The following is a 25,091-nucleotide window of genomic DNA, read 5'->3' on the forward strand; positions in this document are numbered from 1 at the left end:
TAAGCATTTGTATCCTCCTGTGTTTTTCTTATTGCTCAGGTTAATACCTCTGAAAGGTACCTCATTATAAGGAACATTCCTCATTTTGACTTTTAAATGGTCTGTGTTCCTCATTGTTCCACCTTGAAAGGGTCTGTCTTGTCTTCATTGTTATGAATTCTTTTACCTGTTATCCATGTTAAATAATACTAAGTCAGTTAAGCAAAAAAAAAATACATTAGTTTAATCATACTGTAAGCTTCCTAGCTGAAATTGTTAGTAAAGCTGCAAGTTAGTGTTCCATATTTTGCCCATCTGTTCCACACTATGAGTGGTAGTGTTCCACATTCTAGAGATGGAAGGTTGAGAGCTTTGATGGGTTGGATCATCATCCTTCTTTTTTCAGTAAAGTACTGCTTTTAAATGTTTAAAGAATACTTTTGTGTATCTGGTTAGCCACTAGATTGCAGGCCAAGAACTGCACTAGCATTTCCTTTGTTCTGGGAGGCACACATTGTTGAAGACTGACAGAAGTGCCAGTGATTTAATCTGGTCACATTCAGGCTTTGGCCTTATCTTGCAGCCAGAAAGATGGCGGCAACCAAGAACTCCTTGCATGGAGACCAATGAGGTTGTCCTTCACGCAGCCACAAACCTAGGTCATAGTATCAGCACATGGACAGACACTTAGAAAAGCTGGTGGTGGTTGAGCCATTCAAATGATAGATCCTTTGTCAAATCAGACCTGTCATACTTGCAGGAGCTTTATTTAACAATGGCTGAAGCCCACACCTGTGGTCTGCTTTTTAGAGGATAAGCAGATTATATGGTCAGGGGAGAGGTGCTCCTGTCTCTCTTCCTGTTGAAGTAGCTCAGGGTTCTTGTCCCTCTCAGGTGTTCAACATTAGATAACTGTTGCAGTAGCCTAAGCTATTTGGGTCCCACCCCCACTGATTGACCAGGTTGTTTTTTTTAAGCTAAAGGGTGCCCACAGAGAGCTCAGTATAAAAGAACAGCAAGAACATCTTTGGTGGGCTGTGTGGTACTGTTGATTGGCTAGTAGTCTTTCAAAGCTGAGCAGATAAGTCCTGTGTTTGGGAACCTTCCACAATTTTTACTTTTTTGGGGAAAACTTCCATTTTCTTTATTGAAATGTTATATTTACTATGAAACTATATAAATTCGTAGGTTGGTGCTAGGCTATTGGCCCTAGGGCCTGTACAAGCCTAGCCATAATAGTTCCCTGGTTTTTATATCAGAATATTACTTCCCTGGATCCCTGTCTTGCAGAGCTATTGATGTGATCCCCGGGGTAAATTTCCTATCACCCATCCAATCGTCAAGCTTCCTTTTGAAGAGGACCAATGAGGTGGTCTGCTTGACATATATGGGCAGTCTATTCCAGAGTAAGGGCAGTCTCTGGGTCAGGAACCTATCTGTCCAGCATGTCTTGTTCATTGTCATGACAAGGTTTAGGTCCCTGGAGTGTGTGGCTCTGAGGGATTGGGATTTCTCTAAGTGTAGCCTGTCCAACAACTCTGGGTTTGACATGGCCTTGTATGTTAAGCAGAGATAACCTCTGAGTAGACGATATGCGACAAAGTATAGCTGGAGCTTTTTTAGTCGGTCAGCATAGGGCATCTGCTTTAGACCTGTGATTCTTTTAGTGAGGTACTTCTGCGGCCTTTCCAGTTGCTGCAGATATCTAGTGAGGTACATACCAAATGGGGCATTGTACTCGATGGGTCTAATGAGGGATGAGTACAGTGGGACAATGACCTCTTTTTTTCTGGATGAAAAGCCCTTGGTGATGATGTGTGCCACATAGAAGGATTTCCTAATTGTTGTGGCGACATGGTTATCAAAGGTGAGACCACTGTCCACCTGTGTTCCCAGGTCTCTTATCATACTGTCGGTGTTTAGTGTGCTGCCACCTCTGTGGTACTTCACGGGTACATGGTTTTTCCCAAAGGGGATAACTATACATTTCTTGGCATTGAGCTTGAGCTCATGGCTCCAGCAGCAAGCATCTGGTTCTGTAAGGCCCATTTGTAGAATATCCACGTCTTTTGGAGATTCAATAATGGCTCCCAGTTTGCAGTCATCTGCAAACTTTGTTAGCCAGAGACCCTTAGTGTTGGCTTGTACCTCGGAGAAATAGATGCCAAACAAGAACGGTCCCAGAACCGAACCCTGAGGCACTCCGCTTGTCACTTGTTTGGAGCTGGATTTGGAGTTGGCTACTTTTACAGTGTGGGTTCTGTCAGTAAGCCAGTTTGTGACCCATCGTGACATAGAGATTAATGCCCAGCTTAGTAAGTTTATCTATGATTCCAGAGTGGGGGATAGTGTCAAAGGCCTTTGCGAGGTCCAGATGGGCTGTATGGGACCGCCTTACCCTTGTCCACGGCTCTGGAGTATGATTCAAAGAAATCAGTCAGGTTCAGAAGACATGATCGGCCCTTCACTAACCCAAACTGGGTGGGGTCCAGCGTTTTGAATGTTGCCAATGTTTTTGTTTATAGGTTCCATGATAATACATTCCATAGCCTTGCAGATCAAGCTCATCAGACTGATGGGGCAGTAGTTCCGAGGATCCAAGGTGGATCCCCCCTTGTGGAGTGGGATAACTGTAGCTGTGCGCCACTCAGTGGGTATGAAGACTGAGGTGAGGCTATGATTAAACATGACACTTGGGTGAGGTGCCAGCTCATCCTGTAGTTCATGTAATGCACAGCCTGTGATGTCATCTGGTCCCATGGAAGCTGTATTCTTAGCTTTGGAAAGTGCGGATTTTACCTGTGTGGCCATGATTACCAGAATTTTGGCAATCTTTCAGTATTGAGATGGGCCCTTTTGGGGGTTAGAGGGGGTTGAAGTTGGCACTGAGTTGATCTGCCAGCACATTGGCAATGTCCTTGGGATCAGTATATTTAATGCCATTCTGTTGTAGCTCAGAGCAGATTTGAGTATTGCCATTTAGATTCCTGACATAGCTATAGAATGCCTTGTGGTGATCTTTGGACTGGCTATGCAGTTCTGAGGGAGTTTTGATACATCTGTAAACTTTTTGTATACATTTTTTTAAATAAAATTTCCTACGAGTTTTTTTTTTAAGTTTTTGTGTTAGGGGCAGGATGGTGTGCTTGTGGTGAGTGTCAATGGTTTTCTTACCTCAGAATCACTTGTTCTCTTCTTACCATTTACTGACTTATTCAGCATTTGCTGTCTGCTTTTGAGGTCTCATTCTATGCTTACCTATGGTGCAGCTACCAGTCTCCAAGATTTTACCTTTCTCTGTCTGCAAGAAAAAGAAAATTGTAAAGGAGCCTTTGGGTATCAGGCTGGCTGCTATTTTGCCTTAGCTGCTGGTGGGTGACACTGCTCTGGCCACTGTTGGTTCCTCAGACCACTCATTTTTGCCCCTCTGTCACTCTGGTTAAGCACCTGCAGCCAGCATAGACAGAGGAATAGCCACATCTTCTGCAGTTGTAGGGATACCTTTGGTAGGGAAAAAGTGAACTACTCTTACTAATTTCAGAGTATGGGCAGGTGAATGTTCCTTCACTTAGCTGGGATATGGATCTAGAACCTGGAGTGAGTATTCTTACTAAAGGTCTGTCTTTTTCCTGGGAGTTTTCCAGATAAAGTAAACATAGTGAGAAAGTATTGCCTTCTTCTGTTTGTTTCTATGGACACTGAAGATTTGCTGGAATTTGGTAAAAAACTAATTTCTGTCTTTTATTTGCAAATTACTACTTCAGACAAGGAAATGGAGTTCCCATTTTTTTTACTGTGATTGTCAGTCAGTAGAGCAGGTATCACAGGGGTGGGGGGTGTACTTCAGGAATTTCTCCTCATTCTGATATTGAGGAAAGTAAGGTTTCAGATTTCTCTCCTGAGGATTTTTTTTGAGATTTTTGTCAAAGATGAAAAGTTTTTTTTCAGTGGGATCAGAATGAACTTCCTGTTGCAATAAAAATGTATTAAGATTTGCTACATTTGGATATGGCTAAGTCAGCAGCTATTCCTCCTGTTTCACCTGTGTTAGAGAATGTTTCTAGTTTATCTGACAATCCTCCTGCTGCCAGGAAATCTGATAGATTATGTAAGGTATCTTAGACTCAGACCTATTTGTTTTCTAACCTAAAGCAAATTTGGAAGACATTTCGCCATCCAAAATCTCTTTTGCTAAAGTGATTGCTGCTGCTAGCCCATTCCCTCTGAAGGGGTGGGAAAGCCTTGGAAAGAAATTTTGTCATCCACTTTAACTTACAGAATGTTTAACGGTTAAGCTCATATCTTTTGAGTACATAAAAAAATAATAATGGTTAGTCTTCACTCTTCTGAGGTAAAAAAAAAAAAAATACTTTAAATGCCCATTTAATTCTTGCTGCTCATGCTACTAAGCGTATTTTATAGTGTGCTTATGATGTGACTGATACTTCCAGAGTAGCTGTCTCACTCAGTCATGAGAAGACTTGTTTGGTTTCATTCTCAAAACCTTCTTAAACAGGTTAAAGTTCAAATTTTAAATTCTCTCTTAAACAAGGAAATTTTTGTCCCATCTGTAGCTCAGATGCTCAGAACTGTGACGAAGGAGAAAGTTGATTCAAGGAGTTACTTATATTTTTCAACTTTGCTATTTTAAGGCAAATGAAAAAGTCCCTTCCTCCTCAGCACCGTTTTTTCAATAAGCAATTCAAGCAGCAAGATGCCCTCAAACGGGATTTTAAAAAGCAAAGGCCCCCAAAAGAAAAAAAAAATTCTAGTTTAGTACACTCCACTTGGCATGATTATTTGCCTGTTCAGACTCCCATCCCCCTCTCAGCCTGGCAGTCTGTCCCTCTTCCTTTGTCTTCATCTTCCCTTATGGCACCAGATTGTTTCAGACAAATGGGTTCTAAAGGTAATTCAGGAAGTGTACACTTGACAATGGGAATCTCTCCCTCCTTTCCACAGAATTTCTCCTTGCCCAGTAAAAAAGGTCTCCAAGTCCCCTCCAATGCTGAGTCAAATTTTATTTATTTATTTATTACATTTGTTAACTGGAAAAAGTCCAACTGGGACAGGACCCCATTTTCACAGGAGGCTTGGTGAGAAAAGCTCCAGAAAAACCATACACTACAATACCAAACACAGTGCAAATGTACATGTGACTATTTACATATGAATATTAAAACATGCAAATTATTGTTAAACGTATTTACAGAGCATGAAAAATGATGGTACAATACAAATAACATATTACTCACATAGAATGCTACACATGAAAATAGTGGGTTGAAACAGTTTTGAATATTGCAAAGTCAAACAAAATACACCTTTAGATACAGAGTATTCTCAGTGGTGCCAACACTTTTAAAGAGGTGGATCAGGGGAGAGAAATTATGGTAAGAGAATGTAGACTTTTGTAGAGTGGAAACGGGAGAGACAGGATAAGAGTAGTTAGCCTGGAGTGTGACAGGAGCAGAGCCAATGAGTAGCTAGGTAGTTATGTAGTAGTAGTATGAACTCATGAAGGTATGGGTTTTTAGTGACGGTTTGAGGGGGAGTATTTCAGAGTTTGGTAATTTTGTCGGAGTAGAGACAGTCGCCATCATAGTTGCGGGAGTGGGTGACCTTCAGCATAAGTTTTTTTGAGGAGCTAAGGGGCCTGGGATTGTGACTAGGCTGGACAAGATTGGAGAGAGCAGGACAGTTTGTGGGATGGTAGATTAACTTGTGGGTCATAGTATGTTGGTTGAGAGCTAAAAGGTTTGGGAGTTATAGCCAGTGTAGCTGGGAAAGCACAATACAGTGGCGAGTCTTGTGTGAGGCATTAGTGGCAAACTTAGCAATTTTGTTATAACAAGATTTTAGATAATTTATGTCAGTCTTTTGAGGGTTAGTGAGAATTTGAAATTCGTAGAGGAGGGAAGAAAGAAGGTGATATCGGGCAGTGGCAAGCCTGGAGTTGTGGGTAAGATATGGGCTGACCCTGTATAAGGTGCCACGCTTGATGTTCACTTTTTTGATTGTGAAAGAGACATGTTTTTCAAAAGTTATGTTCTCATCAATAGTGATACCTAGGAGTTTAGTATGGGTTGTGGGTTCAGTTTTTTCTGTTTGAAGAGAGGATTGACATGGTTTGGATTTTTTATGTTTGAAGATTATTAATTTAGTTTTATTAGGGTTTAGGATAAGCCGATGTTCGCACAGGTATGTGTCTATGTTTTGAAAAGATGATTGCATTTTTAATTGAAGTTGTAGGGGAGAGGGGGCAGAGCATATAAGGGTTGCATCATCAGTGTATTGGACAGTGGTGGCTAGATTGGTAGCAGAGTTGAGGTAGTTTGTGAATAAGATGGAGAGGACCAAGAAGAGAACCTTGGGGCACACTCATGGAGATGAGGAGTGGGGGGAAAGAGTGTTTTCCCATTTGGTGGCTTTCTGCTGATTGGAAAGACAGCTGAGGAGCCAAGACAGAGAAGATTAGCAGAGGCCGAAAGTTGAGAATTTGTTGAGTAGAAGCTGGTGGGAAACTGTGTCAAAGGCTTTTGACATGTCAAGAAAGATTGAGAAGACAACTTGGCCTTCATTTAGGAGATGTTGAATGGTGGTGGTAAAAGTGATTAGAGCAGTTGCAGTACTATGTTTAGGTCTGAAGCCATGTTGTGAATTGGATAAAAGATTGTTACTAAGGAAGTGGTTAAGGAGTTGTTTGTGGATACATTTTTCTAAGATTTTGTCTTAGAATGGCTATAGGGCGGAAGTTGGTTAGATCTTTGGAAGGGCCACCTTTGTGGGGAGGGATGATGTGGGATATTTTCCAGAGAAGTGGGACATAGTGTTTAGCAATTGAGCAATGGGGTAGGCAATAGATGGGGCTGCGATTTTTAGAAATTCATTGGGAAGCTGATCTACCACCAGACAGCAGAGTTTTACTTTAGCAAGGAGTGATTTTATGTAGCTTGTTTGAATGGAAGTGAAGGAGAAATTGTTTGGATTATCAAGAGTAGGGGGTGGGAAGAGTGAGGAGTGTATTTGGTTTGTTGCCTAGTAGTGAGGTTATGGAGTTTATGAAGTGGGAGTTGATTTGAGTTGCGATGGGATCAGAGTTGTTACTGGAGTTGGGGTAGGGGGTGTGACCAGAGCATAGGAAGATAGTTGATGTTTTCCCAGAATTTTTGGAGGTTGTTAAGGTGTTGTTGCTGGCATGTTAGAAAGTACGACTGCTTGTCTACTTTGATTTTTTTTTTTTGCTTGTTTGCATAGTTGTTTATAAGTAGCATGGGTAGATCTGTTTGTGGGTAAGCTGAAGGGGCTCTATCCCTTTGAGTAAAAGTTTAGTTTCAGTGGTTAACTAGGGCAGAGGCTTGGATTCTGAGCGTACTTCCTAGTTGGAGCTAGATTATTGAGTATGTTAAGGAAGGTTGAGTTGAAAAATTGAACTGCTAGGTCTAGCTGAAGGTACTTAAGTGGGGGCCAATTGCAGTGTCGGAGAATTTGGTTAAAAGTTATGGGGGAGAAGTTTTTTTTTGTAATGGATGTATTTGTAGGAGATATTGTGTGTGTACCCATTTTCTGAATAGAAAGGTAGGTGAGTGGTCACTGAGAGAGTCTGGGAGGCAGCCTGATGTGTAACTTAGGTTGGGTTTGTTTGTTAATATCCAGTCTAATGTAGACTATTTATTGGTATGTTTGTCAATGCGAGTTGGACAATTTATGGTCTGGGTGAAATTGTAGAGATTGAGGAAATTAGATGGGTTTTTGGATGTGCAGGTTTGCCAATCAAGGCTGAAATCACCCAGAATGCTTGTTTCCTGGTTGAAATTGTTGGAAGCCCAAGAAAGCAGCTCTTCAATAATGGGTAGGTTGTTGCCTCGGGGAAAGTAACAAACTATGATAATTTATTGTTTTGTTGAAGTTTATTGTAAGGCATATGGTTAGAGTATCAGAGTTGGGTAGGATTTGGTGGGGAGCACTGTAGTTGTTCGACTTTAAGGATGTCTTTAGTACAGCTACTCCACCACCTCTTTTGTTTAGTCTGTCAAGTCTAATAGTGTTATGTCCATTTGGGGTAATCTCGTTGTCTTTGATCTGGGGCTTTAGCCAGGTTTCTGTTACTGCTATGTCAGGGGAGTAGGTGGATAAGGTAGATTGAAATTCAGTGGCTTTGTTCATTATGCTACGAAGATTACAATTGATGAATAGCAAGTCAGAGTTTGAGGTTTTTGAGAGAGGGGGTAGGGATGGGAGTGTGAGTGGGATTGAGAATAAGCTGAGGTGGTTGGAGTGGAACGGGTGTCACTGGGACCTGGGTTGGGATGGATGTCAGCACAGAGCTTGATTTCTGTTCTGGAGTGTAACATAAAATGTTTTAGTTTGTTAGCTAGTTTGTGAAGTTGGAATGGAGGGGAATTTGGAAAATGAGTTTGTAAGAGTTTGAAAGAGGCAAGCAGACAGGTAGAGTTATTATACAGTTGTGAATAAATGTCAGAGAAGGGGTGGAGTAGAGGGCTAGAGGTAGATATTGGAAGAGTTGGAGAATGGATGACATGGTATATGTGGAGAGTGGTTTAGTTGTCTATTAGGGAGATAAACAGGATTTATTTTATTTATTATTTTATTTTACATTTGTTCACCGGGTTAGTCCGACTGAGTTAATGGCCCTTTTTCACTGGAGGCCCCGAGGAGGAAAGCTCTATAGAAGATGCATTTTAAATCATGTAAACAATAAATCTGAAGTATTTACTTCATTTGGCCTTCAACCTGTGGGATACTGGATCCGTATCGGATCCGAGCCGGCAATTTTACTAGCATCTGCTCCAAGCTCTTCACCTTACCCATAATACACCTCCACTACCTTCCAACCCCCAGATCTCGTTTTCTGTGGCTTGCTGCAGCATCGTGATCTCCTGAGCTCTGAGTAGCGAGTGGGTTTTATGCTTTTATCTGTGGGATCTCGACGAGGCCCTAGATGGAGAACATGTCTCCTCCAGCTCCGGGGAAAATCTTGGAGATCGGAGCCGAGGGTAGCCATGGATCCTAGGCTGACTTTTGTCAGGAGAAGGAAGGTCCGGGGACCTCTTACGTTTGTCTGGTCTGTGGGAGTTTGTCTCTCGCCTTCTCTCTGCCTCTTTTCCACTCCACTTCCACAGGCTTTGAAACGGGAGGTTGAGTCCCAGCCTGGGAGGGAGGAGAAGCAAGGGAAGAGAGGAAGGAGAGGCGGCCACAGCTAAAACCCATGCATGTAGAGCAGTCTATTTAGATGGGCAATGCCCAAGCACATTACACAGTGTGGCCATCTGTTGGAGACACTTTATGGCCACACTCAGTGCACCTTTTGAGCACAGGCTGCCATGCTTCTATCCAATGCACTCAAACTAGAGAAGGGAAAAAAAAGGAGAGAGAAAATTACCAGTTTTCCCACTCAAGCCACTCACCACATACTCAAGTCACACAACACTGAGGGGGGGGAGCAAAGCACACTAACTAATTCTAACTACAAAAAAGGTGCAAATACATGACACACTGCATGGGGAGGAGAAGAGGGAGCCTATACTAAACACTTAAACTAATATTTTAGAGAAAAAAAAAACTGCTTAAAAGTAGAAATCCCACTCACTACTCAGAGCTCAAGAGATTGCGATGCTTCATTGTGGAAGTGTATTATGGGTAAGGGGAGGAGCTTGGAGCAGATGCTAGTGTATTTGTTGGCTCGGATCCAGTATTCCACAGGTTGAAGACAAATAAAGTAGAACTACTCTGATGGAACGTTATGGTGAGTACAGAACTTTTTTTTCTATAACATCTCAAATAGTATATACAAATTCTTGGCCAAATAAACAACTTGGAAACATCTCAAATAATAATCACAAATTATATTGCATACAGTAGTAATGAAAAAAATCATGCAGGTTTAACAATAAATTATTAATACAAATTCAATAGCAATTTGAGTAAAGAGGAGTCAGGGTACAGTATAGACAGCGTACAGTTATTGAGAATCACCAGCAATAAGAATAAAGAGGAGTTAGGATACAGACTTGGCAGCTTACAGTTAGTGTGAAGGACTGTATGTCATGGAGGGGTGAGTACAAGGACAGGTCCAGTGGCTTTTCAAATATTCTTTGGTTGCTGTTTTGAACTGGCTTGGTTGTGTAATATACCTAATTGCAAATGGCAGGATTGAAACTATAGAGGTTGCAGCCAGTTTTTGAATTAAGTTTGTAAATTTGCAGTAGATCCTGGTCTGCGCTGTGGAGAGGCCTATTAAGAGTGTATAGGGAGATGAGAGAAGATAGATTAGGACAGTAAGATGGCTGATATAAGATGGTATGAATAATCTGGAGTTGACTGAAAAGATGGGGATTTCTAGCCATTTTAGGTGTTTGAGAGAGAGACAATGAGATTTGTATGTTTGATGGACTGCAAATCTAGCCACCTTGTTGTAGGTTGATTCAAGTTTAAATAAGAGGGAAGAGTAGAGATTAGTTAGAATTTGTGAGGCATATAATAAGTTAGGTAGGAGCTAGGTTTGAGAGAGGGTTACCTTAGCTTCATTTGTAAGGAACTTATAGTTTCTGTAAAGGAGGCAGAGTTTTTGGTGAGTCTTCCTTTTACATTTATTTACGTGCAAGTCACACTTGAGATGGTCATCAATGATGACACCTAGGAGTTTTGTACTAGTTTCAGCATCAATAAGAGTGTTATTTGGCGATAATATAGAGAAAGTTGATTTAAGATGGATAACATTTTTGGGAAGAAAAAGTAAATGCTTAGTTTTCTTAGGGTTTAGGATAAGGTGGTTGTTAGTGAGCTAAGTTTCTCTTGAGTTGAAGGAAGTCTAAGTGGCGTTGAGGTGGTCAGTGGGGCTATCAGCAGTAGTGATAACTGTAGAGTCATCTGTGTATTGAACAAGGGATGATAGAGGACAGGACGTATAAAGGTGATTAGTAAAGATATTGAAAAGCAATGGGCCAAGAATGGATCCCTGGAGGACACCCATTTTGACTTGGGGGGGGGGGGGGGGACTGTCATCTCACAGACTGAAATCGGTCAGAAAGATAGCTAGAAAACCAGGCCACAGCAGAGGTAGAGAAGTTGAAGTCATTTAGCTTATTAAGGAGAAGGGGGTGAGACACAGTGTCAAAAGCTTTTGATAGGTCTAGGAATAGATAGGAAACAAGTTTCGTATATCTGGCTGAAGAGATAGTATTAATGAAAGATAATAGGGCAGTAGTGGTGCTGTGCTTAGGGCGAAGGCCTTGTGTGGGTGTAAGCAGAGTTTCCTGTAGGAGGTGTTGGAGTACTTGGTAATGGATGCATTTTACAAGCACTTTAGAAAGAGGGGATAGTATAGCAATAGGTCTGAAGTTAGAGATTTCAGAGGAGTTTCCTCCTTTGTGTAGAGGTAGAGTGTAAAATTGTTTCCGGGTAGAGGGAACCTTGGATTCAGTGATAGAATGGTTAATCGGTATTGATACAGGGATAGCAAGAGAGTCAGCTGCAACTTGAAGGTAATAAGGAGGGATATTATCTGCAGAGTTAGAGCATGTTTTTTTTTTTTTAGAGTAGAAATTTAATATAGTTGCTGGAAATGGGATATAGGGAGAAGATATTGGAAGCCTTTGGGATTTAAAAGAGTATTTGTTAGTATCCAGAAGTGGAACTGCATATTGGGTAGTATGGTGGGGTAGAGAAGCAGAGGGGAGTGGGATGAAACAGAGAGAGAGGATAGAGGTGAAGTCCTGTAGTGTTAGGTGGAGAGGGTGGGGTTGAGGGGAGGGCCACAGGAATTCAGACAGTGCATGTGGATAGGTGGAGTGGGGGGTGAGTGGTGTGTTAGGGTTAGCTATAAATCAAAGGAAAGAGCGGTTGGGTGGGAATGGGAGTAGGGGGAGGGAGAGAGAGCCCGAGTGAAGTGAGGGCAAACGGAGCGGGCTAGCCCAGCTGGAGGAAGCAGTTGAAAGAAAGAAGAAAAACACAATCAGTTAGGTATGTCTTTGAGCAGGTAAGTCAGAGAGATTCTAATATGGCCGAAGGGGACAGTATAGGGGTGAGAGCAGCAGACAATCAGGCTCACCTTTGTTGCTCTTTTTATGAATGATGGTCTTATAGTGTACACTTTGAGGCTGAGGGGACCATTTAGATAATTGTTGAAAACAACTTAGTTAAGCACAGTAGTGCACGCTCCGAATAAAATCAGCTCCGGGAGCTACTTGAGCTAGAGAAGTGGGTACTTGCTGGTAAACACTACCACCTAGTGGCAGAAAGGGGGCAAAAAGAGAGGCAGGAGTGGGATGGAAGGATTTCTAGGACAGTTCCGTCGAGTGTGCACACCATTAAGTTACAAAACTATTGAAATATTTATTGGTAGTACAGTAGGCATACACACCTACTGTAGTACACAGTAGGAGTGAGCATCCAGTTCTGCACCTTTTCAAAGTGTTCCCATGAGGGCTCAGTTCAACAGAAGGCAGAATTGAGGTGGTTAAAGAGAAAGGCAATAGGTTTCAGATGTAGAGCAAGCTGAAAAGAAGAGTAAAATAACAGTTAAAGAAAAAAAAAACAAGCATTATTAAAGGCACCAGAAGCAAAAGGGAGTTCAGAGTATAGAGAGAAAAAAAACGGGGTGGGGGTGGGTAGGTGGACTAGGAAAGGCTGATATCAAGGAGAATGAAGTAAAGACTGGATTGCAGAGCAGTAGGTAAAAAGGAGTTGAGAGTGCACAGTGATAGGTAAGAAAGGGAGAGTAAGATGAGCAGTACTATAGAAGAATGCTGTTTAAGGTAGGTATATAGTGGCGAAAGGAGGAATAAGAGACAGTTTACAAAGCAAACAGGGCAGTAACTATTAAAGAAAGGTAACAGGAATACAGATACATGCTTCCAAACATCAGAAATATAACTGACCACGGACTGAGAATGCTTTCTCAGCAGCAGAATCACAAACTGAAGCCCTTGCCCATCCATATAAACAGTAGCTTAGTAACTATACCTAAAATACAGGTAACACAGCTTCAGGAAAATAGCAAATCAATTGGTTATTACCAACAGTAGCAGTTATTTTCGGGCATCATATGCGAGAACAACTTTGCAAGCCTAAGATAGGAAACTACAGTGTTTTCACTAAGGTTATAGTAATTCATTAAAGGCAGTTTAGTAAAAGGTGGTATACATTCATATAATGCATTGCAGACACAAAATTCAGTTGCGTATTAAATAAAAATGCGAGGCTTCAGTAAATTAGAGTTATTAGCACCATTAAATAACATTTGCAACAGTTAATGTAAGATGAGAATAACAAAAATGATTAGATAAGACTGTTTACTGGCAAGCAGACAATGCCATGGGAAAAGGATTACTGGCAAGCAGACAATGCCACGGGAAAAGGAGATGCGGCCGGTGGAGGTTGCAGAGATTTAAAAATGGCGCCAGTCAGAGCTGACCCATTTCCATTGGAATGGGAGGGGGAAAAAGCAGCCTGGTTGTAGCAGAATAGGGAGGGGGTAGGGTAGCAAATAGTAATGGTGGAATGGGTACAAGTTGTAACCTGCGCGCAGTGCCCTGCATGACAAATGCTAGAACCTTTGCCTTCCTGTCAGATGGGCAAAAGATTTTTCTGGTACCCAAGTGGTCTCTGTTAGATCTTTCCTTTCTAAATCTTTTTGTCAGATTCTAAAGTTCAGAACAATTTCCCTTCATCCCTTTTGCTATTGCTCCCTTTACTAACTTTAATGGTTAATGTAACTAGACCATAAGGATATCTACCATCAGCCTCCCACTAGCAAGCAGTTCAGCTTTTTCTTAAGATTTGTTTTTGTCTATTTCACATGATCAGTGATGTTCCAGTGCACCAAGGGTATTTGCAAAGTGTCTGGCTCCAGTAATTGTTTATTGTAGACTTCAAGTCATTCACATCTTTCCATATTTAGACAATTCTTATCTTCTCAGATTCTTTCAGTTGTCGACAGTCTTTGACAACTCTTCAGGTTCATCTACTTAGTCTGGGATTTCAGATCAGCTTACAGAAATTTCCTTTCATCCCTTCTCAAAGAATTATTTTCTAGTGATATCTGTTAGATGTTGTCTTTGGAAGAGCCTTTCTTAGCCATGCTCCAACAGTTCTTTCTGAGCTTCTTCAATCAGTGTCAGATATCATAGGTTTTTGGTACATGATGTCTATGATGTCTTTCAAGGATGCATCTGCAGTCATAACATATGGGTTGTCCTGCCTCAGGCAGCCCCTCGGTCGGCCGGATTCCAAAGTCTGGGTCTGGCCTCGGCTGATGTCGCACTTTCCCCGACGTCAGAGCGTCTGGGGTATAAAAGCATCAGCCGACGCCATTTTCCTCAGTCTTTCTTGCCGCGCGGTGCCCGAAGCAGAAGCAGTTCGCAAGTGCCGGTCGGTCAGATCCTGTGATTCAGCTACCGAAGACTTCGAAAAAGCTAAGTACCCCGTTGGGGACTCTTTCTTGCCTCAGCCGATGTCAGATAAAGTAAATAATTGTTTAACTTGTGGGAAACAAATACCTCATAAGGATTTCCACTCTTACTGCCTCCCTTGCTTAGGCCCAGACCACGACGTCTCGGCCTGTTCAGCCTGTGCTTCCTTCAACCGACGAACTCTTAGACGCCGGTCGGAGTTTGCAGAGGAATTCTTTGGGGCTAATTTTGCATATAAGATGCCGTCGGAGACTCCGACTTCGCATTTGGTGAAAAAACGGAAGGACAAGGACCGACACTCGTGGCCCGCGGTTTCGGCTGAAACCACGGTAAGGCCTACCACGAGTGTCTCGCTTTCGGCCGAAACCGAGTCCTCGGAGCTTCCTTTAACCGAATCCACTCAACCGACCACCGCGGCCCTGGAGGCCCCGGCTGAGTCGGCTACTGAGCTACCTACCGAAACCAGTGTCCAGGAAATGTCCGACACCATGCCTTTGGACAAATCTACTCCTGCACGTGGGGCAGCTAGACCCCCTGCTTCCATGTCCATTAAGGCTTTTTCCAGGGCTAAAGCTGCTAAACTTTCTAAAGCTTTGCCTCCCAAGACTACCTCCCAGAGACCTTCTTCTAGTTCTCAGATCCTCAGCCTTGCAGATGATCTTATTTCTTTAATTAGAGGTTCTCAGCCTCACCCGGACAGGGGCTCTCACCCACCACCAGACAAAAGGCCCAGGACTGAGCCCTCTGACCAACACTCTTCAGATGAGTCTACGGATGGATCTGAGTTGTCAGATCACCAGGAGGAGGCTTATTCGGCCTATGAGGATTCTGATGCTGAAGAATCTATCCCTTCGGCCTCCCCTCCTGAAGAGTTTTCATTTGGTGAGACACTACACACCATGAGAGAGCATTTTCAATGGCAGGGTCAGGAATTTTCTGATTCTAGAAAGAGATTAAGGACCTTTTTGCATTTACCTCAGCATAGGCCCTTAGCTATACCTCCTGTTTTGAATGTTATTGATGATGTGTACAATGATGTTAGTACAGCCCCTGATACTCTCCCTCCGGCACCTGCCAAACCTGATAGATACTACAGGGTCCCGGATTCTCATTTACACCTGTATAAGGCCCATTCTGCAGACCCATTTACTATTTCTCAGGGCCCTAAAGGGGTTGCAGCTGCCACTGCCAAAAATCCTCTACCTTCTGAATGGGAGTCTAGAGCTTTGGAGAGATGGGGAAAGAAGGTATATACTTCTGCAACTCTTTCCGTGAGGGCATTACATTGTCACTTTCATATGATACAGTACCAAGAGTATTTGTTAGTTGAACTGAATAAGAAGCTTTCTTCTTCTGAACCCCTTGACCGTAAATCCCTTCAGGATCTGGTACATAACTCACAGCAGGTTAGTAATCATTTTTTGCAGTGTGGTTATGATGCACTGGAAGCTTCATGTAGGTCAGCTATGACTGGGGCAGTTATTCGTAGGCATGCCTGGCTGAAGGAACAATCTTTGCCAGACCATGTTAAAGCTAAACTCCTGGATGCTCCAATGGAAAAACAAAAATTATTTGGCTCCTCGGCTCAGGAGGTCTTAAAGAAGTTTGAAGAAAAGGCAAAATCTATGCAAACAGTTAAGGATTTTCTGCAAGTACAACCACCGAGATTCAGCAGAAACTGGCCTACTAAGAATTGGTCCTTTCCAGACTCGAACAGAGCCCAGAGAGGCAGGAACAGGCATCCCAGAGGTAGAGGGCAAGCTAGAGGCTCCTACAGAGGCCGTCAGTGGCAGCCTACCAACCAGAGAGGTAGTGCAGCAACAACTACTACTACACCAGGACAGACTCAATGACTTTTCTTTGATTCCGCCTACCAGGGCTCAATTGGAAGCACCCTTGGGTGGAAAGCTTTCTTTATTCTCAAAAAACTGGCATTATATTACAAGGGACACATGGACACTGCAAATAATAGACAAAGGATACAGGTTCCACTTCCACACTTTGCCAAGAAGAAATGGAATGCCAAACCTGCCACCAAATCAGAGGGCAGAGGCTTTAAAGCAGATCAACAACTTAATTCAAATGAAAGCCATAGAAAAGGTACCTCTTTCAGAACAAGGCCAAGGATTTTACTCCAGATTATTCCTTGTTCCAAGAAAAGAAAATCAGTGGAGGCCTATTCTCGACCTGTCCGCACTGAATACTTACCTCATTGTGCCAAAATTCAAGATGCTGACCCTACAGCAACTTCTTCCCATGCTGGGCAAGGAGTCTTGGCTGGTGACTCTAGATCTCAAGGAGGCATACCTGCATCTCCCTATTCGGCAAAGTTGCAGAAGACACCTCAGATTTCTTGCAGGATCAGAGCATTATCAATTCTCAGCATTGCCCTTTGGCTTATCTACTGCGCCCAGAGTATTCACGAAATGCCTGGCATCAGTAATTGCACACTGCAGACTTCAGGGGATTCAAATCTACCCATATCTGGACTGCCTTATACAAGCGGACAACAAGAAAAAATTGATAAAGGACTTGGCCTATGCCATCCACCTACTACAGGCCTTGGGATACACAGTCAACATCCAAAAATCAAGACTTGTTCCATCCCAAAGGATAACTTTTTGGGTGCAGATCTAGACGCAACCACCCAAATGGCCTTTCTCACAGAAGAAAAACAAAAACAACTTCCGGATTACTTCATGAATCTGACAAGACAAACTCAGCTAACTGCAAGGAATATCCTGCAGGCCCTGGGTTACATGGCATCCTGCATAATTCTGATTCCACAAGCCAGGCTGCATATGAGAAAATTACAATGGTACCTAAGGAGTGTATGGTCTCAGCACAGTCACAGTTTGGAAACTTTGATACCAATCATTCCTTGCCTACAAAAGGAATTCCTGTGGTGGGCTCAAGCCTGCCAGTCCAACAGAGGGTTGCCTTTCAACAAACCAAAAACAAAACAAACCATCACCACGGACGCTTCAGACCGAGGATGGGGAGCACACATGGAGAGCAAATGTATCCAAGGCCTATGGTCTCAAGGGCAGCTGCATGCACATAAACCAAAAGGAAATGCTGGCAGTGATACACGCAATCGAGGCCTTCAAACCTTTCCTCCATCAAGGCCACCTGTTAATAAGGACAGACAACACCACGGTCATGTGGTACATAAACAAGCAGGAGGCACACATTCCTTCCCTCTATGCAGGCTGACTATGAATCTATGGGAACTATGCCTGAAGCTCAATATCCAACTACAGTCCCAGTTCGTGCCAGGGAAAGAAAATGCACTGGCAGACAGCTTAAGCAGAACTACCATGGATGCACAGTGGATGCTGCACCCAGACATCTTTCTACTCATAACAAAGCATGGGGAAAGCCAGAGATAGATCTGTTAGCCTCGCCCCGCCTCACAACCATCAACTGAAGACATTCTGCTCAAGGACACCACCCACAAGCTTGGAGGGTGGACTCAGTCTCTTTCAGCTGGAGAGCTCTAAAAGTATATGCCTTCCCACCTCTCCTATTAATGTCCAAGGTTTTACTGAAGATCAGGGCGGAACAGCCAAGAGTGATTCTGATAGCTCCAGACTGGCCAAGGCAGCACTGGTACCCACTATTGAGGAGCATGTCACAGGCGAAACCATGGCCTCTCCCCCTATGGCCTCTTCTTCTGACGCAGAACAATTTCAAGATCATGCATCCCAACTTGAAAACATTGCAGCTAACTGCCTGGAAAATTCCATAAATCCCCCTCAAAATAACATCACAGAGAGTAAAGGACATTATTATGGAAGCTCGCCGGCCTTCCACAAGGAAGACATACTCAGCAAAATGGAAAAGATTTCTCATTTGGAACACAACAAAAGGCTTAGATGTGACAGTGGCGAGCATGACACATATTCTGGAATACTTAGCAGAATTGTTCTACAATGGCCTGTCCTATTCTTCCATTAAGATTCATGCCTCAGCAATTTCAGCAGAATACAATGTTGATCCACCTATCTTCTCGCACCCTCTCCTCAGGCAATTTCTGAGAGGGATCAAAAACATCAATCCTCCAAGAAAACCCCCTTTACCTACTTGGGATCTCAACTTTGTGCTGGAGAAACTAACACTTCCTCCCTTTGAACCAGCAGCATCGGCGGATCTACAGTTTCTGTCTTGGAAAACTGCATTCCTTCTGGCCATAACTTCAGCAAGAAGAGTATCTGAGTTACAAGCTTTAATGGCAGTACAGCCATTTCTTATCTTCCATCAGGACAGAGTTTCACTAAGAACCAATCCTACTTTTATGCCAAAGGTGGTATCTAGGGTATCCCTGAACCAAGCTATTCACTTGCCTACATTCTTCCCAAATCCACAAAATAGAGGGGAAAAACTTCTACACACTCTGGATATACACAGACAACTACGCTACTACTTGGACAGAACTAAAAGTTACAGAAAGACTGACCAACTCCTTGTAGCATATGCTGCTGGGGTACAAGGAAAAGCAATTTCCAAACAGACAATTTCAAAGTGGATAGGAAATTGCATTCAATTTTGTTACTCCTTTCATGGAAAGACAGTTCCTGCAAACATCAGGCCTCATTCCACAAGGGCCACAGCCACCACTACAGCCTTCCTAAGAGGGGTGGCTACCAAGGACATTTTAGAAGCTGCTACATGGAGCTCCGTGCATACATTTGCCAAACATTACAATTTACCTTTATACTCCAGATCCAGAGCAGGTTTTGCTACAGCAGTCCTGCAGGGTATCTTATCTACACCATCCTTTTCTTAGTACCTCCTCCCCCAGATTGGCTATGGTATTCTACCCATATGTTATGACTGCAGATGCATCCTTGAAGGACATAGTACAGTTTTGTACCTACCATAAATGTAGATGTCCGATAGGTATGCATCTGCAGTCAGGTTTACCCACCCTCCTTCCCCTCTGTGGTATTCCTAGGGTACTTACCCCTCCATTAGCTAGCTGGGGGATCTATTATGGTGTATTTGTTTGTATATATATGTATATATTTTTTGGAAAATGTTTGGAATTTTATTGCATTTCTCCAAATTTGGCCTTCCTGGAGGGCACCTGGCATCTGGGGCAAGAAACACTGAGGAAAATGGCGTCGGCTGATGCTTTTATACCACAGACGCTCTGACGTCGGGGAAAGTGCGACATCAGCCGAGGCCAGACCCAGACTTTGGAATCCGGCCGACCGAGGGGCTGCCTGAGGCAGGACAAACCCATATGTTATGACTGCAGATGCATACCTATCGGACATCTACATTTATGGTAGGTACAAAACTGTACTTTTCTCATGCTTCCCCTGGCCAGACTCCACATGAGGAAAAATTAAATGATACCTCAGGTCAGTCTGGACTCGTCATCTTTACCCCTCATTCTTTCAGATCCCTGTTCTGGGGGGTGTAAGGAAGGAGATTCTCTGGTGGGTAGACCAAAGATGTGGAAGTAAAAAGTATGTGGAACTCCCATGACAGACAGAAGCACATTAGTGTCAGATAGTTGATGGCAGTGATCAATGCTTTGAAGACCTTAAATCATCTCTGAATCCCTGGATCTCTCCAAGTTTATACAAACAACACTATAGTGATGTGATTTATAAGCAAGCAAGGGGGTAACAGGCCTTACCCTCTTTGCAGACTTGCTGTGACAGCCTGTGATATAGCAACTCAGCTCAGTTTGACTCTCCAGTCTTTGTACATTCTGTCAGAGCAAAATTTCACAATCTAGACACCAGACCAACATTGGGTCCAGAGCTGCTGAGCAAGCACAGCTCTAGATGTCTGAGTTCTGATGACTGAGAGGAAAGGTGGAATCCCCTTGTTTATTATTAAGGAGGATATCCCAGATAATCTGAGTTTGTGGCTCCCTGTGACCTGAGGTCCTCACTTCTCTTAAGCCCCAGGTATCCGGACCCAAGAGGCCTTAGGGTTTACCCCCAGCCTAAGCTGTCTCAACCCACTGCCTCTTTGCTAAGGTTTCTCCATAGAACTTTGCCAGGATGGCCCAGGACTTCATGAAGACAAGGCAACCCACTCTGCAAAAGGATCCTGTGCCAGAAATGTTGCATGAGAAAAGGAAAAGAGACGCTTCTTCCCAGGGAGATTCTTTTTTTTATTTTTAACACCCTTTATTGAATTATCGCTTCATACTTAGGCAGTCATACATTTATATATAAGAAAACAAACTATATTGACATATTGTCAGTTGCAGATATTATACATCACATATATTCTTTTGTGTATTTATCAGTTTATCATTACATTAGTTGAGCAATTCCTACCTTCCCTTAAACCTCAATCCCCCTCCAAAACATTATTCTGCATGTATTGTTCCCATAATTTTCATTTTTTCTATGCAGTTTGTTCCTACCCTTTTCAAAAGACCATGCTTCCAGTTATTTTATTTCTTATACAAGATGAAGACCTCAAATACAGTTGGTTTTGACTTTGATTTCTAATTGCTTTTTTGGCAGCCACCAGAATTAAACATAAAAAGGCCTTGCTATATTAAGGCAATTTCAAATCCTGTATCCCAGCTCAAAAAAGGTAATTTCCGTAGTTGCACCCATTTGCTCACCCAGTATAACTCCCACTTTCTCTTTGTTGATTTCCCCCATTGCTTCATCATTTTCATCCCTTTTCAATTTGAATTATAGCTTTCTGCTTGTGTTATGTATGTGAGCCTTAACCGTGTTAATTCTAAAGTATCCCTTCAAGTCAGGTAATCCTAATCCACCTTGTTGTATTGAACGAATAATCTTGTTCCACTTGACCCTTGTCCTTTTCTTCTCCCAGATAAAATCCTTTAAGTCTTTATTACTAATTTTCCACAACTTTTCTTTAGGATAATAAAAATATGCCTGACCTGTATGTAAACTAAAGATACTAAAAGCATTTTCACTGCATGTATCTTCTATCCATTTCCATAAACTAGAGTTTCTTGTTTCTTAGTTTTTGTTTTATCTTTTATTTAGTCTCTTCCCAGATGTCTTTAGCTGCCATAACAGAATCCTTTTTTAATCCATACTCCATTTTATTGTGTCACCATAAATATGGACATTGCTGGACCAATTCATATATGGGTACGTAGTTTACAGCTACAGCTTTTGTTTAATATTCATTAATTTTATGTTGTGAAAAGACTTGAAACTGGGTCAGGATGTTCCCACCACACTGAGATGTTCGTTTTCAGGTTTTATCAGGTACAAATAATAGTCTGCAAATAAAGCCAACTTTTCTTGATTACCATTCCAGTTACATACTTGAATTTGAGTCCCTTATTTTCTTTGCCAGTAGCTGGAAGTCTAAAGCAAATAATAAAGAGGAAAGAAGGCACCCCTGCCTGGATCCTCAGTTTGTAAAAGAACCCTTCCACTTTAATTTCTGCCTCTGATCCCTCCTATATCCTCCTAATTAACCATATTATTGCGTCAGGGAATGCAGATGCTCCCATTTCCCTACTCATAAAATCTCAGCATACTCTATCAGATGCTTTTTCTGCATCAAGACCCACCAACGACAGTTGTATTTTCTTACACTCTGCTTCCCTCTGGATCATCACTGTTCTGTTAATGTTGTCAAATATTTGCCTCCACCCCCTCACACACAAAACCACACTGAGCCATATCTATCAATTCTGGCATCAATTTTGCCATTCTTTTAGCTCACACACATACAGATCATACACTTCCTTGTTGTAATTGTACATTTTGTGCATATATTACAACAAAACAAAATAGATTTTTGCCATCCAGTAACAGGGATTGAGTATATTTTTAAATACTTCACTACCTGTAATATCACAGATATAGTTTATGTAGCCACATGTGCTAAATGCATAGCATTCTATGTAGGTAAAAGTACTACAAAATTAAAGGAACAAATATGTGCACACTTGTCTGACACAAGAGGAGGGGTAAATAGTGCATCATTTAAACATATAAATATGACAGATAGGGATCATACTTTTAAATTTAAAGTACTTAAGGAGGTTAACCCCTCCCGAAGAGGTGGAGATACTGTTACACAAACAGTGACTGTAGAATATGAACAGATTTCAATATTAAGAGCCGATTGTATGCCAGGACATTAAGCCAATGTTAAAGCTTCGATCTAATAGACTGTAAATGTGAAGTTGTTCTATATCGCCGTTCATTCTTACAGGTGGGTTCAGAGCCGGCTTACTACAAAGCTCGAGGTCTTCAGATAGCTCGAGGCCAAGTCCCTATCCCATGATGCACCTAGAGTTACCTCAGATCTAGTTTGCCGCTGCAATAGTTCGGAGGTTCTCGCTAGCTTGGGCCAGTAAAACCTTTCTTTATTGAAAATATTTGATAAATAATTTCAGTTTTGTATCTTAGATATTTAGATAAGCTCTTACAGCTTTTGTGTACCCTTGGTGTACTCTTTATCTAGTATTTAGCTCTCTTGGCCTCGTTTATTTAGGCCTTGTTTAGTGCTTAAATTAGTTGTGTGCTGATAGCTTTAGATTAGTCTTAGAGTTAAAAAGTGACTTTTCTGTCGCAACTTGTTTATATTTACTCTTTACCATTTAAACAAATAGTTTTGTGTGTGTGCTTACCGATTAATATTTAGCCTGTATTTTTAGGAAGGCTTGTTGTTTAATTGTTGTTGGGTGTGTCTATTTTTTTACAGCACCCTACTAACATTGTGCATTTTGAAATGGCTGATGATAAAGACAAACACCCTAAGTCAGTGTCTGTCACTGACAGTCACATAAATTGTGTTTGTCTGGGAGCATTGCATCTCCAGGAAAGCTGCTCCATCTGTCATTCTTTCTCTTCTAGGGTTCTCCAGGAGAGAAAGAGAAAATTGATAGAGGTTTACTTGGACCTTCATTCCAAGAGGCTTTGAGCGACCAAGATGGATCCAGTAAGTCCTCAAAGTCTTCCAAGACTTCTACATCTGAGGTTAAGAAATCTAAAAAGACTTTGATGTCTGCTCCACAGACCTTGGAGCCGACTGTCTTATCCTTTCGGAGCCGGTCCCCGGTTTTGGAACCGGTTTCCGAAGTACCTAAATCTCCAGTCTGTACCACCTTCCATCCACTCATCTCGGTTTTCGATTAGCCTTTCCGATTTGGATGTGGATTGTTTATTTATTTCTTTATTTATTTATTGCAGTTGGTTTACCAGGATAGTCCATTGGGCCAAATGAACCCGTTTTCAATGGAGTCCTGGGGAGAAAAGCTCCAAAATGCATTCAAAGTTACACAATAGGTACAACAGGTAGTAAAAAAGAAAACAATATCAAATAGTACAGCAAGTATACAGTTAAATACATTGTGCAGAAAAACATATTAACTATTTAGCACAGCAAAAATATCCATTTATACAGAATAGTTAGGAAAACATAGTTAATAAAAAGGGAGAGGAGGTACAATGACATAATGTAGTGGGGGAGGAAGAAACATATGGACTTGTTTAATAAATTGTATTGAATTTTCAGGGTATATTAAAGATGTAAGCAGAGCAGGGAGGGATGTGAGAAGGAGTAGAGTAGGTTATGTAGGGTGGGAGCAGGAACATTCCCACTGTGATGCTAGATGTGTATAAAGAGATTTTTTGAAAGCAGAGTGATTAGAGGTGGTGCGGATGAGTGGAGGAAGGGAGTTCCAGAGGCGAGCTAGGTTGAAGGATAGAAGGTTGGATTGTGTGGTGGAGAAGCTTTTACAGGCACCGGCCTTTGCTAAATTCTTATCGTCTCTGACCCAAGCAGCTTCGGAACAGAAGGCCCTTTTACCAGCTACTACTCTTCCTCCTCTGAGCCGTACCAGTCCTTTGGATCCAGAGGAGTCTGACTTGTTGATCGTGGAGCCTTTAGAGCCAACGCCTGCTCCAGTGTCTTCGGCTCTGTTTACTCTGATGTCCTCGGCGCCGATCGAGGAAACTAGGAGCCAACACACTCTGGTCAGGTCCGGGGAGGATAGTCGGACTGACTTGTCAGTTCTGTCTCTGCCTCTTGGGGCTTCAGTTTGAATGAGCTCGGCTCCTACCTTTGGCTCTGAGCCCACTTTCCCGGTGCCGGGGGTATCGACAGTTTCCTCAGATCCGTCGGTTCCTCCACATCGGAGCAGAGCTGCCTTCAAAGTCATGAGGAGAGTTGTGTCTCTTAAGACATCTTCGACTCCAGGTTTGGCTTCCTCCTCCCCTAAAGCGCCTGCGTCTGCTTCACAGATCCTTGCCAAGCATAGAGACCCAGAGCCTCAGGAAGCCCCATTGGGTGGCTCCTGCTCTTCCAAGACCTCACCAGAAGCCCCCACTGATGAGGTTCCCAGGAAGGAAATCTGTAAGAGGAAGCATCTAGACTCCCCACAGGAGTCCCTGACATCTGATACTGACTTGGATGAATCAGAAGGGTCCCCATGGTCCCCCTCTGAACATATCTCATTTGCTGAGATACTAGAAATCCTTAGGCAGAGGGGCGACTGGCAGTCCACCAACCCAACTGAAGATGAGACTGTTTTCCTGAAGGCTTTCGGCTCTCAGCCCTCCACCTCTTGGGTGTCTCCGCCCTTTAATGAGCTTATGCAGCTGGTCTCGCGAAGGGTGTGGGAGTCTCCAGACACTATAGACCCTGTCTCCAGGAGGCCTAATAAGTTTATCTCTGCTCCCCAGGACAAATCTTTTCTGCCAG

General features: G+C 42.6%; 1 protein-coding gene across 1 annotated transcript in view; it reads left to right on the top strand.

The window, feature by feature from the left end:
• Window positions 1-25,091, top strand: part of HSPBAP1 (HSPB1 associated protein 1) — a 690,132-nt gene that overhangs the window by 540,073 nt on the left and 124,968 nt on the right. The window lies entirely within an intron of this gene.

This window comes from Protopterus annectens, chromosome 2.part1 (genome assembly GCF_019279795.1).
Source record: "Protopterus annectens isolate FY-2018-M chromosome 2.part1, PAN1.0, whole genome shotgun sequence".
Classification (NCBI taxonomy): Eukaryota; Metazoa; Chordata; order Ceratodontiformes; family Protopteridae; genus Protopterus; species Protopterus annectens.